The following is a 12,846-nucleotide window of genomic DNA, read 5'->3' on the forward strand; positions in this document are numbered from 1 at the left end:
GGACTAGGGAGAAGGAAAGGAGGGGTAGTAAGATTGTAGATTTAGGACCTGCAGATTTCTGCCAGTGTCATAATGATGTTCTGGTGGAATAGGTAGCCCTCATCCCCTACCCCATCCTGCACTCTGTGACCATCTGTTTCTTGCTGTAATTTGAAACCACTTGAGCAATTTTCTGCTACACATTATGCTCTTCAGTGTAAGTAAACCTTTTTATTTCAGCATTCAGATACAGTAGGCAAATCCCAGAGGTGGTAGCTCCCGTATGGTGGGTTTTGGTTCCCTTGTTAGCCATTGCTGGTTAAATCTGCAGTACTGTCTAGCTACCAATTGGCAGACTCAGCAGAAAGCGTTAGAAGAGACTTGCTCTGTGATCCATTTGCCAAATACAGAGTTTAGTTCCTCCTCTGTAATCAAGCTGGAGTCAGCTGATTATAGCTGAGATTTTTCATGCCCGTATCCTGCTTGTTGTCCTTTCCCTGCCTCTTTGGTCAAGTGACTCCCATTGCTGGAAAAAAATAAACTGAACCTCAAACTCCTCCAACTTAGAAGTATCTCTTGTTATCTCTAAACAGTGGGATTTCTTTCAACTGTAGCAGCATCAATTTGATAAGGAGGGCCAACTTCCAGAAGAGTCTAAAGAGCATAAAGTCTCTCCTGGAGTTTGCTGTCTCCTGACAGATAGAGAAAGGTTTCAGTCCTTCAGCATGAACACAGATAGTCTGATTCAGAGGAAGCAATTGGCAGGTAGGAAATATAATGTTATGTTTTTTCCATTTCCTTCCCTGTCTGCTGTTTTATTTCACTGTCAGTTACACTTTTGTCGTTTTGGCCAGGAACACAGCTTCAAGCTGGATTGGTATTGTCTCATTGCTGTGTTTTTCTTACAGTTAGGAAAGCACTTGTGTTTAAAGATTTCCCTTATTTAGAATATCTGGTTTAAATGACTTAACTGTAAATCATAATCTCAAGTGATGTCATGGCTCAGTTCTTCTGCACAGAGGTCATCCCAGCTGTATTTGGGTTTATTGGTGTTTGCCATGCTGGCTGGTGCCCGGTCCTCCGTTGTCACAAGTATCTTGTGCTTATCTGCACTGAGCTTCACAGCTCCCTGACGTCCAGGCGGAGGACGCAGCCCTGATGCAGCATGGCAAGAATGCACACAGCCAGCTCAGGCTTGATGCTGCGCCTGAGTTAGTAAAACTTCTTGGACTGCAGAGCATGGGGGTAACGCTGCAAGGCAGTGGCTTCATGTGGAGTCTACCATTTTCCCTAATGCTCTTGCTTTTGGAAACACCATACAGTGTCTCACTTCAGATAAAAAAAAAGGAGTTCAGTCTTATGCTGAAAAAAAGTTGTTGCGTAATTTCTGGACCCACACTGTCCCTAGAACTATAGGAACATTTGCATGGAGCTGTACCTAGGCTAGTGAGCCCAGCTGGAGCTGATTTGTTTCTGAATCTCTGGTACAGATAATCTGACCATGGATAATTGAGTGTTGACTCTATAAATATCCCACTTTGAAATCCTTGTCATAAAATTGCTTTCTCTTCTTCCTGTTAGCTTCCAGGTTTACTCCCCCTGTAATCATTTCTTGGCTGACCAAAGGCTACTCTCTTCTCTTGACAAACAGATGTACTGTTCTTTCCTCCCACCTGAAGTAACATGTTACACCAAGCATGGATGAAGCCAGGTTCTAGCACTATAAAAAGCCAGCCAAGCCCTGGTAGGAAATAATAATCCTAGTATGTTTTACCTATGCTATAATTGACTCGGGTGATTGAATCAAGAATGGTCAAACATTTGATACCTTGGAAAGATGTTTATTGCATGCTTGTTCTCATAGACCTCCTGTTGCATATACTCGGGTGGTTGAATCAAGAATGATTGATACATGTCAAACATTTGATACCTTGGAAAGATGTTTATTGCATGCTTGTTCTCATAGACCTCCTGTTGCATATCTCATAGTTAAATGTCTTCAGGTAAAACTAATTCCTTTGTGTGGATTTGATTGCAAGTTGGACTTGTAATGATCTTGGTTTGTTTGCTTACTGTCCGTATTAAAATTCACAAGAATTGTCCTGAGTTGAGCTATGTCTTGTTTTAATGAGAAGTGATTTTTTTTTTCCCCAATGAGCTTATGTAAGTGTGTGCTTCTGAGAATGTGCATAGAAAGTTGGAACCACCTGCACTGGATGACAGATTGTTCAAGGCATCGAAAGTAGTAGGAAGTGAAAGCTGAATTGCACAGCTGTGCTGTCACAGCTGTGCCATGTTGTGGAGTTTGTGCACCTTGGTGGGTAGTTGTAATGGAAATCATCTGTCTCTTTTCCCTGTGCCATTCCTGCCACGGTAATACATGCCAGAGGCAACGTGAGTGGGTGAATAAACTTGGAACGCCTTAAATTCAGATCTGCACTCTAATTCTTGCGTGGCCTTGGAAAATACCTTTCTTCACCCAGGATGTTGAATTTTAAAATTTTGAAGTTCTGATTTGTTATTGATTATATAGTAGCTTGACAAAACGGAGTAAAGTCCCCTCTGAAAGAAATCTTTTATATAGGTAGAACAGACATTTAGGATTGTAGGCATACAACTCAGGGCAACGAAGGGAAAGCTGTTAGTATTATGAACAGGTAAATAGTTTATCCAAAACAAGTAATTTCTAATATGTGAAGTTCATTGCAGTGAAGAATGGTTAAGAGGTGCATTCAGAGGCAGAATTCAAAGCAGTTGTCACTTGGACTCTCAGAGGTTGATTTACATCTATTTCATTCATGTGCGGTTAGGTCTGAGTTTCTTTCGTTTGCGCAGTTAGAACTCATAAATGATGCAAGTTAAAGTAGAAATTGTCTTTTTACATCATAAGTTGCATATAAATATAAAGATATTTTTAAGGAAGAGGAACAGATGAAAAATGCCCTACAAACCCACTTGTGTATTCGGGTATATGTCTTTCAGTCTTGTCTGTTCGGTTTTGTTCTGTAGAAGGTTGAGAGTTTGGTTTCTTGTTTGTAAGAGCTATTGTATATAGTGAGGGAAACATAAACAAGCGACCTCTTCAGGAATTATTTTGCACATTCACTTTGGAGGCTATGTTTTAGGGGGTTATCACTGGTGGGTATTCCTGCAGCATTCTGAATAATGGATTTTATCATCTATGGTAAATAATGTGCCTAAAACATCTGAAATGAGGAAATATTCTGCACGGACAGTTATGCTGCTTGTTTAGCAGGGTTTGATAAGGGAAATTAAAACTTAAATGTAAGTTTTCAATTTTCAAAACAAAACAGTGACCTTAGTTTGGCAGATCTGTTTGGTTACTTGGATTTTCAAAAGATGTCAGAATATTCCAAGGGGATCAATTTGAAGCCTGGGAATATCCATGAGGAGTGGCAAACACAGAAAAGCAACTAAAAAATTTCATATGTAAATGTTGAGTTTCCTAAAAGTTTATAAGTATTATAATAATGGTGTTAGTAATAATAATAGCAATAAGGGTTAAGTGATTATTCCAATTTTGTTTGAGAATTTTTAACTCTTTGCCAATTTGGCTGAAAATCATGACGTTTCAGCAATCTTGTGAAAATCAGCAACTGTGAAGAGACACCTTAATTAATGTGCCCCCAGAGAACAGTATTTCATGTGGCAGTAGCACACTTGTACTGACAATTGTCACATGTGTACCTACAGACCAGACAGAGCTTATCCTGTCTCTTTTGCAGGAGGACAAAGGACTGTGGAGATGGGATAAAACCGTGTGGGTGCTGGGAGGCGGAGCAGCTCAGGGTAACAGAGGTGGAGCAAATTTAAGGATCAAACGCATGGATTTTTAGAAAAACGTTTTTCATTATTTTCCTGCTTATACAGCAGCTTGTTAAGAAATATATTGGTTCACCAGATGCTGGTTTTGTATCCCACATAACAGTTAGAGCTGAAAAAGCCTGAAGGTTTAAACAATAGGTTGTCTGCAAGTCCTGCGAAGCTATTACTCTGGGCTAATTTCAGTAAAGTTACCGTTTTCATACAAGTTTCTTCTAAGGAACGATAAAATGAGCTGGTGATCTGTTATCTTGGTGCAGAATAAAATCTGACATGATATTATGGACAAAAACAGATCGAGAACGTAAAAGTCTTCTAAAAACAATAGCTTTGTTTTCTCGGGGTTGTAGTACAGCATTGTTTTTTGCCAAACTACCTCAATAGTGCCATCTCACTCTTCTGTGGCTTATCTTTTCTTATCTGTGAAAAAAAATTGCTGTCGTATCTGTTTGGATTAAGTAAAAGATTAAAGAAGTATCAGTTTTCTGTAATAGTTTTACAATAGATGAGGGGAAACATCAGTGATTTCCTAAAACAATAATGTACATAAACTACCCTTTTTGTTAATGTTTTGTAAATATCATTAAAAATTGAGATAAAGATACAGTGAAATATTTTACCTGATAAGTATAAGTAAATAAATAAAAATATGTATCATCAGATGACCTTGAATGTGAAAGATCTGCCCGAGGCCTGAGGAAGCAGGTCTGGTACACAATACAAAGCGTGAGAGGATGGCAGTACTAAATTTTCCTCTATTTGCAACAGTGTGTCTGGAATAAAATTATTTAAGTTGGGTGTTTGGAGGAATGAATAGGTGAGTTGCTTTTAAACTTGTACATTTAGTAAACTAGAGTGCTGTTGCTCATGTTATTCAGTGTTAAATAGAGATACTTTTTTCTTACATCCAACAAATAGCCAAGTAAAAGATTATTTTACCAAATAAAATCACCCAAAATTCTCATTTGTTGGTGGTGCTTACCTTTGCTTGAAGAAAATTACTGTTGCTTCATTGCTAGAAATATTTTAGCATTTCACCTGATGTACCTAAGTATAGGCCTGATAATAAATTTCCTTGCTCTGAGAGAAAAAATTTTGGAAATACCGCTACTGCTGGTCAGTGGGTAGTAAGATACCAGTGCAGAGGAACTGGTGCAAAAGGATGGTGAGGGTTGTCCTTGTGGTATAAGCACCGACGCGCGGTGTGAGATGGTATTTACCTCCAACACTCCCAGACACATCAGGATGTCTCGGTAGTTTCACTTGGGACTACCAGAGCATCTTCGCCAGCAGAATGGGAAATTTCCATCTGTTGCTTTTTCTTCCCCCCCCCCCCCCCCCGCCCCGGGGATTTTTGGTCTTGCTGAGCTGAGAAACGTGCATGACTTCTAGTAGAAAATCGTCATTTTTTTCTGCAGTAGCAGTGTGTCAGGTGGCAAATGCTGATTGCGCATGTGGAATTGTGTCATTAGAAGTAGTGATGAATTCCTACTTAAACCTCCAGCTCTTTTTTTTAATCAAGTTAATACCCTGAATTATTAATATCCCACTTTACAACTGAAGAAACAGGCCTTGACACCAGAGTAAAATCTAGGTCTTCCAGCTCAGTGACGTGAAGACTGACATTGTCACCTGGACAAGGTATTCACTCTTCTGTTGTTTTCCTGTCTCTCTGATACGTCAGTGATACCTTAGAGCTTCGTCTTTAGATCTCAAAATCCTTGCAAAAGAAGCAGAACAGTACCGAGCAGCTTCATTTTACATTTAGTGTAATTAACCAGACTATTTGAAACATTTATTTTCCTGTGCTGGAGTTTCATTTGACCCTTCTTTTTTCTTCTCTTTTTTCTGCTTTCTACTGAAGAGGAGTGCAAGTGTTCTGGGAAACACTGAGTATGTGGCTTTTTATGGAATTTGGCCATTTTAAACAGATTTGGCCACTTAAGAGTAATTTAGTGATATGCTAGAGATTATTCCTCTTGTCTCTTATAATTACTGTGGCAAATGCCAAGTTATCCCATAAATAAAAGATTTTTCAGGAAAACAGCAGGTTCGTCCTACTGTGTTAAACACAAACATCCTCCTCCTTCCCTGAATCAAGAAAGAAAAAATGCAGCGTCTTCCTCTAAATATACACTCGTGGGTTTTGCTGCTTTTAATTTTGCACTTGGTTCATTTCTGCAGTTACTTGAGTTGTATCAACAATTATTAAAAAAAAAAAAAAAGGTAAGGAAAAAAAACCCTGCAGCCGTTTTCAGCGCTTGTTGTTCTTGGCACGGGATCAGTTCTGGTGTCCAACTGGTAGGACCTGAAACTTGGTGCTTAACAAGTGCCTGTAGTCAAAACAGTTGGTGTGTGCAAGCGCTGATCTGGTATTTGCCGCGGCAGGTCATCTGCCTGATTTTTTTACCGTGTGCAGAATACCTAATCATGTTGCTGTGTTTCTCTGACGGCATCTGTGGCAATGTGAATCGTTTCACATTCCAAAAGTACATGTTTACAGTCGTCGTAGAATCAGATTAAGTTGGCAGCCTGCTCCTCTCTGTAAGTGGCTCAGTTTACATTTCTTCTTCTCGCAGGATGTTTTGCATAATTTTGCTGATCCTACTCACTTGTAGACTTTGTGAAATGGAGAACCGTTTTATTGGGTTTATGTCAGAAAGCGAAGCTTGTGTTTATTGTAAATAAACACGAGCAGAACGGTGGTTATTTTAGCACTTGATAATTTCCCAATTATGTCATTTGACCTGGAATGAAGCTTGCGATTGTCGAGCTGCGTTTTATGCAGTGGATCAGTCCGGGGGTTTGAGCTGGCAGTTTATTTCCTTTGTCAGTTTACAAGAAGTATCAAAATGAAACCGACTGTGCTGTTTCCTTTCCAGTGCGCAGCGCAAGAAGGGTGGAACGGTTTGCGGATATTATTTCCAAACTTTTTCAGCTGGACTTGGAATAGTGTTTTGTCAAAAAAGCTGGTAAAGTTATCCTTCGGTCTTGCAACATTATGCTGTAGTTTGCTGATATCAAATCCAAGTTTATTTTTGCTTAACCTCACGTACTGGGTTTTGTTAGATTTTTTTAGACTGTGGCTGCAAAATGAAAGTGCTTACAAGGTGTTTATGAACTCTTGTTATGAACCAGCTGCCAGTTACTGCAGGATGACACATTTCTGCAACCAGTTTAGTTGCTAGTTCAGTTTTCTGGTTGCTGGCTGTCGCTTTTCGGGCATGTGTGGGTTGTTTTCTGTTTTAGTTTTATTAGAATTAATGCCAAGTACATTTGCAAACTTTGGACTGGGATCAGTACAAGGTGGCAGGCTTCACTTACTATTTACTGAAATTGTAAGTATACATTGCTCAACTTTGCACAGTGAAGGGCTGTGCAACAAAACACCTCAGGATATACTGTAAATAGAAAAACTGTAATTTGTGCATAGGTGGTATATTGGGTTACCATGAGCAACATCTTCACCGGCAAGATTCTGATACGTTACTGGAACAGAATCACGTTGTGCGTGAGATACTAAATTTCATTAACCATCTGCTTAAATATTGTAAATGGGAAATAACAAACAGTATTCATATTGTGTTAGGGGCAGTCAGATAAATTAGTTTATGCTATTTTAAGTAAAAAGGGCTATGAACTCAAGCGTTGTGATGAATACAAGCTTAAAAGGAGTTTTATAATTCTGTTATGTTTATTAATAGCAAATGACTTTCTTATCTTTATGGGTTTTAGCAATTATATTTTTTTGTTTTTACCAAATGTAATGCCAAGCTATAATTCATAACACTGGGTCTCTGAGTTATTCATGGCTAAACCTAAAATTGATTTTTGCTTTAGGCCTCTTGTACGCAGGAAGTCAGATCATGCTAAACGAGAGCAATGTTTCAAAATGACTGGTGCTGACAAAGTTCTAGTGTCTCTTTTCTGACAACGTTAGAGGGATTTTTTTTTTCTTTCAACCACCTGCAAAAAAATACTGAAAGACCAAAGGCATATCTTTCTCTACGCTCAAGCTGTATCGTGGCCTTTTCCCTTGCAATCTTCTGTGCCTCACCGGTGGAGAAGACACTAACTGTGGGCAAAAGCTGTTCACTTGATTTGATAAATTTTGAGTAGCACATGTTGGGTAAGCGTGGATATAGGTGCAATATACTCAGAAATGTTTTTTGTTTGTAGTCCAAGTTAGAGATATCTGCAGTTTCAGGATCATATAAATTCTTTTTGGGTACAAAACTAGTGCTGTCCACCTGGAAATGGGCAGCATATTTTACTGGTAACGTATTTACTGTTGTGTCATTGTCCGTAAGATTTACTGTGAGCTAAGTGAGTGCTTGATCTTGTGTGAGAGAGTCAAGGCAAAAATTTGAGAAGAGACTTTCTACTCATAGTGTGGTTTTGCCTCTTTTTCCCACACGCTGTGCTTGTGGCTCTGGAGCTCATGTTGCCTCTCTATTGCTTTGCTTTTTTTGCTTATGATTAGAAAGAGATGTGGCGTTTCCTGCAAAACAGCTGCTAGTATTCCCTGGTGACCACTCAGAGAGGATCCAGTGGAATTACAGATTCAAAGGCAGACCTGGAGGACTTTGGCAGCTGCAGCAGAGTTTTGGGAAAAAGGTAGGGGGTTGCATTGTATAGGGTGCAGGAAGGAGGATTAGAAATGGGAGAAGGGCATGGGAGAGAAGCTCTGGGGATTCAGGGACTGTTAAGTCTCCAACAACATAAGGACTTCACATCTACAAACAATTCAGATTTGGCTGAGAAAGTTGGACTATATCCATGTTTCCATAGGACGTGGAGAATCTCCTGGAATAGTTTAAGATCGTTCACAATGCTACTGATGGCAAAGTTTGCAATGCGCATTAGGACAATATGTAGTGTTGGGCTTTTAGACTCTTGCCACTGACTAGAGAAAATGACAGATATTGATCTGAAATTGTTTCTTTAGAAAGTGCAGTTATTCAATGAGAGAGTGTAAAACTTTCCTCTGAGATTAATGTCATTAATACATTAACTGTTTGACAGCAGAAGTCACATGTTGCTTGTCACTCGCTGCAGTGGCTGCGCTGAGACAGCTGAGAGGTTGCAGAAGGATTAATGCGGTAAAGAGGATTGTAACTTTGATTGTGTTCTCTCTGCTCTGGGATTTGACAGCACTGGTATTTAGAAACAAAACAGAATATGTGTTGTTACTTCTGTGGAGTGTAAACATCCATTGGGAAGTATTTAAATGAATCGGGAAAGTTCTCTTTCATATTTTAAACTTGAGCACACATTCACAGCATTGCAGGCTTCTGCAGAAACTGAAATGCATGTAGAATGTAGGTTAGTATCTTACAAGTGAAAATTGGTTTTCTAGTTGCCTTGCAGGATTTTTTTCATTTTTTAGGGGCAAACATTTTTATTCTACTTTAGTTTCATTTATGTCCAGTGAGTATGCCACTTCTGTGTCTAAACAGGGACAGCCGTGTCCGCAGTTGTGTGTGTACGAGTTCACCTGCCCTGCTGGATCTGATCTGTCTACACAGGAACTGCAAACGAGCGTAGACATTTTCACACAGATGGCTAGTTGTCTCTTGAATGTGTTAGTATGTGAATATCTAATTTTATAACAACTATTTGATGTGCAAATGTCTTTTAGTCACATGTTTAATTTATTACACAGGCTGTATAATAGCAGATTTCTATACTATGTGTAATTCCTTGTATATATGTAAAATATGAGTAGACAAATTTGTAGAAATTTTTAAAAAACAGATGTGACCAGGAAGCTCAGTTTGATAGAGGAGCACCGCCACAATGATTTAAGCAGTTGATTTGGACAGCTGACAGCCTTTTTGCTTTGTCATATATTCCCATTATTTCTCTTTGAAACTTACTACCAATGTCTAAAGCTGATTCACGACCACATATGTAGTAAAGCAGGAGGAGGCAAGAAGCAAGATAATAGTTCTTGAGAAGGAGTATAGCCATACCTAATTATGATTTATGCCCCCACTATCAAGATTTGTCTGTGAGGTTTCATACCTTTGGCAAGTCCAGCCTCCTGCGGCCGTGCTTACCCAGCTCGAACAGTGGTTTTCTGGACCCTCAGAGGGAGTTACTCTTCCAGCACTCCACTGTGGCCCTACCTGCAAGGTGTTGCTGCCATCTTCTCTGCTGACACTAAAGTGACATTTGCTTACATGAGTAAATGTGCAGATTTTACCCATGCGAGCAGTGTCTGGGAACACCAATGGTTGTGTGACACTGGCTATTTATTTATGTTCTTCCTCCTGTATGACTTCACAGTGGTGATAATTTCCGTTTTGCTTCTAGGAACTTTCAAGAGACGCTGGGTAATGCTCATGATTCTCAAATATGTGTCAGATTTTGTCTGAAATGTGGAAGACTTTCTGTAGCCATGTTTTGGGGGAAAAGGGCAGTTTGAGGAGGTGAAAGGAAGCACCAAATATAGCAGTTGGTTCTGATCACAAGAATGACCACCAGTCAGATAAAATAAGTAATCTTGTAATCTTCTGCTTCTCTATATTTTAAGTAAACATTTATTTAAAATAGCGGGATGCACTTTATTATAATGTCATATCACAGCAGTGCCTCTTCCACCATTTTCTGTGTTCTAGTAAAAAATCCAAAGTTAATGTACTGGTTTACTCTTGGGAATTAATAAATTAAAAAAGTTGTTTAGGGAAAAGCACCAAACATTTAGCTTGACTAAAAATCCAGTGACTGCTAAAAAATAACTTGCTATGGCATGTGTTACTTAGATGACTTTAAAATATAATTTTAGATGGTCAGTGTCTCGAATGTCTATCTTTCTGGGAGATTAATTTTAATAACTGAGTAGTGGATTTCACTTCCAAATATATCCATAGGGATGACATCGAAGACACAGTTTACTAGAAGGCAGTTGGTCCTGAGAAAACCCCTACCTGTGGTGAAGACTGGAGTAATTAGTCCTGAATTTATATCATTTGTGTATGGAAATCATGTTTTTTCCCAAGTTTCACTTAATATACAGCTTGGTTTTATTGGTTACATAGAAGTTCCTTTTCATTAGTCCTCAAGTTATTAATGGAACAGTTGCAAATTTTTATTAAGCTAATTTAAATTGATTAAGTAGTTTGTGAATCTTGAAACAGTAACTATTATTTAACAAAATAAATACTCTGTGAATGTAACTCTGCATTTCGGAGGCAGATGGGTAGCTTACGTGGTTGTTGCCACAAATGTGAGGTGAAATGAATTTAAATTAACTGAATCCTGCAAAGGAATTAAAGGCAGAGGCTGCACACTGCGGTGTGTGATGGGGTGAGAACTGACAGTTGACACTGGAGGTGAGAGGGGAGCTACATTTTGTATTTAAAAAAAAGACACGTTTGTTCTTCAGTTGCAGGAGAATCTGGAAGAAATTTCAACATTTGTAATTAAGGCTGTGAATATGAAGATATGGAAGTGCTTGATCTTTAATAGAAAATGCCTTTATTTAGTCATTGGAGATATAGAAACAGTTTGGAATATTCTTTAGATTTTTTTTAAGCATTTGTCTTTGTTCTTGAGGTATTCGCCTGTTGCAAATTAATCATGGATGAATCCTTCTGCTACTGGCAAGTTTTTACTTGTGAGGATGCCAGACAAGTTGTCATGTTTTGATTCTCTGTGGGAAAATTTTTCTTAGTTATCCTTGAAACATCAAACTAGCGAGCGCAGGGTTGGTGATGTAAATCCACAACCTTCCCTTGCAGCAGCGGGTCACTGTGGCTTCCGTCACCTGCCCTTGGCTGACAGGGTGATGCTGTGCAAGCTCAAAGGGTAGCACCCACTTGGATCCTTCAGCTTAAGTGCTGAAGGCTTTAGACGAGGAGAAGCCGCTGCGTATCGAAGGAGAAACTCAGCTTGTCAAAGTTCTTGGTCTATAATTACATTATGCTTGCTATGTTTGATTACTGTGTCAGTAGCGGGGGTACCTGGCTGAGGTACAGAGGCTCACGGTGCCGGGGTGCCCACAAGCCGGAGTCAGCTGCAGCTGGCACAGCCCTGCTGACTGGAAAATTCCTCTGCCCCAAGCCCGCTCCTGCTGCCCGGGGCTGGGGAGCACTGGGGCTGGCTCCCCACAGGGTGAAGGGGTTGGGAAGGGGTGTTCCCACATATGGAGGGACAGGACTGCTAAGGGTTTATTGCACCTCTCAGCAAAAAGTGACTCCTGTCTCTGTAGTTTTTGTGGCCCTGCTTAAGTTCGCAGCACCAAGCCCGGCGTTGGCAGGACGCTGAGGTGCGGCCGGCTGGCCGGGCACTAGCACTGCTCCCATGGAGAAGTATATCATTTGTACAGAATGGCCCAATACCTTCTTAAAACAATTTTTTTTTTAATTTAACAATATCGGGGATAGGACATTTAGATTAAAAATAACGATAGCAATAACCAAACCCAAACAATTTGACTGAAGCCTGTCTGTCCTGACACCGGCTCTCCTGTTGCGGGCTCGGCGAGGCCGTGCTCTTTTGGCAGCGCTTAAGAGGTCTTGTGTGAGTGTGATCAGTGCTTACACAAGGGCCTGACCTCTAGGTGCAATGTTTGTAGCTGATACATAAACTTCCTGCTTTTTTGCCCTGGCCATTTGCTCTGTGTGGAAAAAAATAAGCTTTTACCTCGATTGGTGCTTGGAGGTAAACTCCAAGCTGTGAACCAGGCCTCTCTGGAAGGGCTGGGGGCAGTAGACCCCTCGCTGTTTTTCAGTCTTCTGGTTGTTTTCCTTGTAGCATCCCATTAAACATGAAAAAAGATAAACTGCCCAATAACTGGGTCACATGAATTCTTCATAAACCGTTATAGAAGCAATCTCATGTCTATCACAGAGTATTTTACCAAGTCTGAGCTGTTGTTACCTCCTCTCCTCTTCGTTATGTGAAGGAGCTGGGTTACCTAGTGTACCTCACACAAGTGCTGGTGGTTGCTTATTGCTTAAAAAATAGTTTGAGATTCTTTGGTGAAATTTTCTCATAGCTTATTAGCGTTTATTTTAC

At 39.9% G+C, this 12,846-nt stretch overlaps 1 protein-coding gene across 1 annotated transcript in view; it reads left to right on the forward strand.

Moving 5' to 3' along the window:
* Nucleotides 1–6,321: 6,321 nt before the first annotated feature.
* ATXN7L1 (ataxin 7-like 1) overlaps nucleotides 6,322–12,846 on the forward strand; it is a 39,762-nt gene continuing 33,237 nt past the window's right edge. The window contains exon 1 of the mRNA XM_010088156.1: nucleotides 6,322–6,366. The gene's annotated coding sequence lies outside the window, so the exon portion shown is untranslated. The remainder of the gene's footprint in view (nucleotides 6,367–12,846) is intronic.

This window comes from Pterocles gutturalis, unplaced genomic scaffold (assembly GCF_000699245.1).
Source record: "Pterocles gutturalis isolate BGI_N339 unplaced genomic scaffold, ASM69924v1 scaffold2342, whole genome shotgun sequence".
NCBI classification, from domain to species: domain Eukaryota; kingdom Metazoa; phylum Chordata; class Aves; order Pterocliformes; family Pteroclidae; genus Pterocles; species Pterocles gutturalis.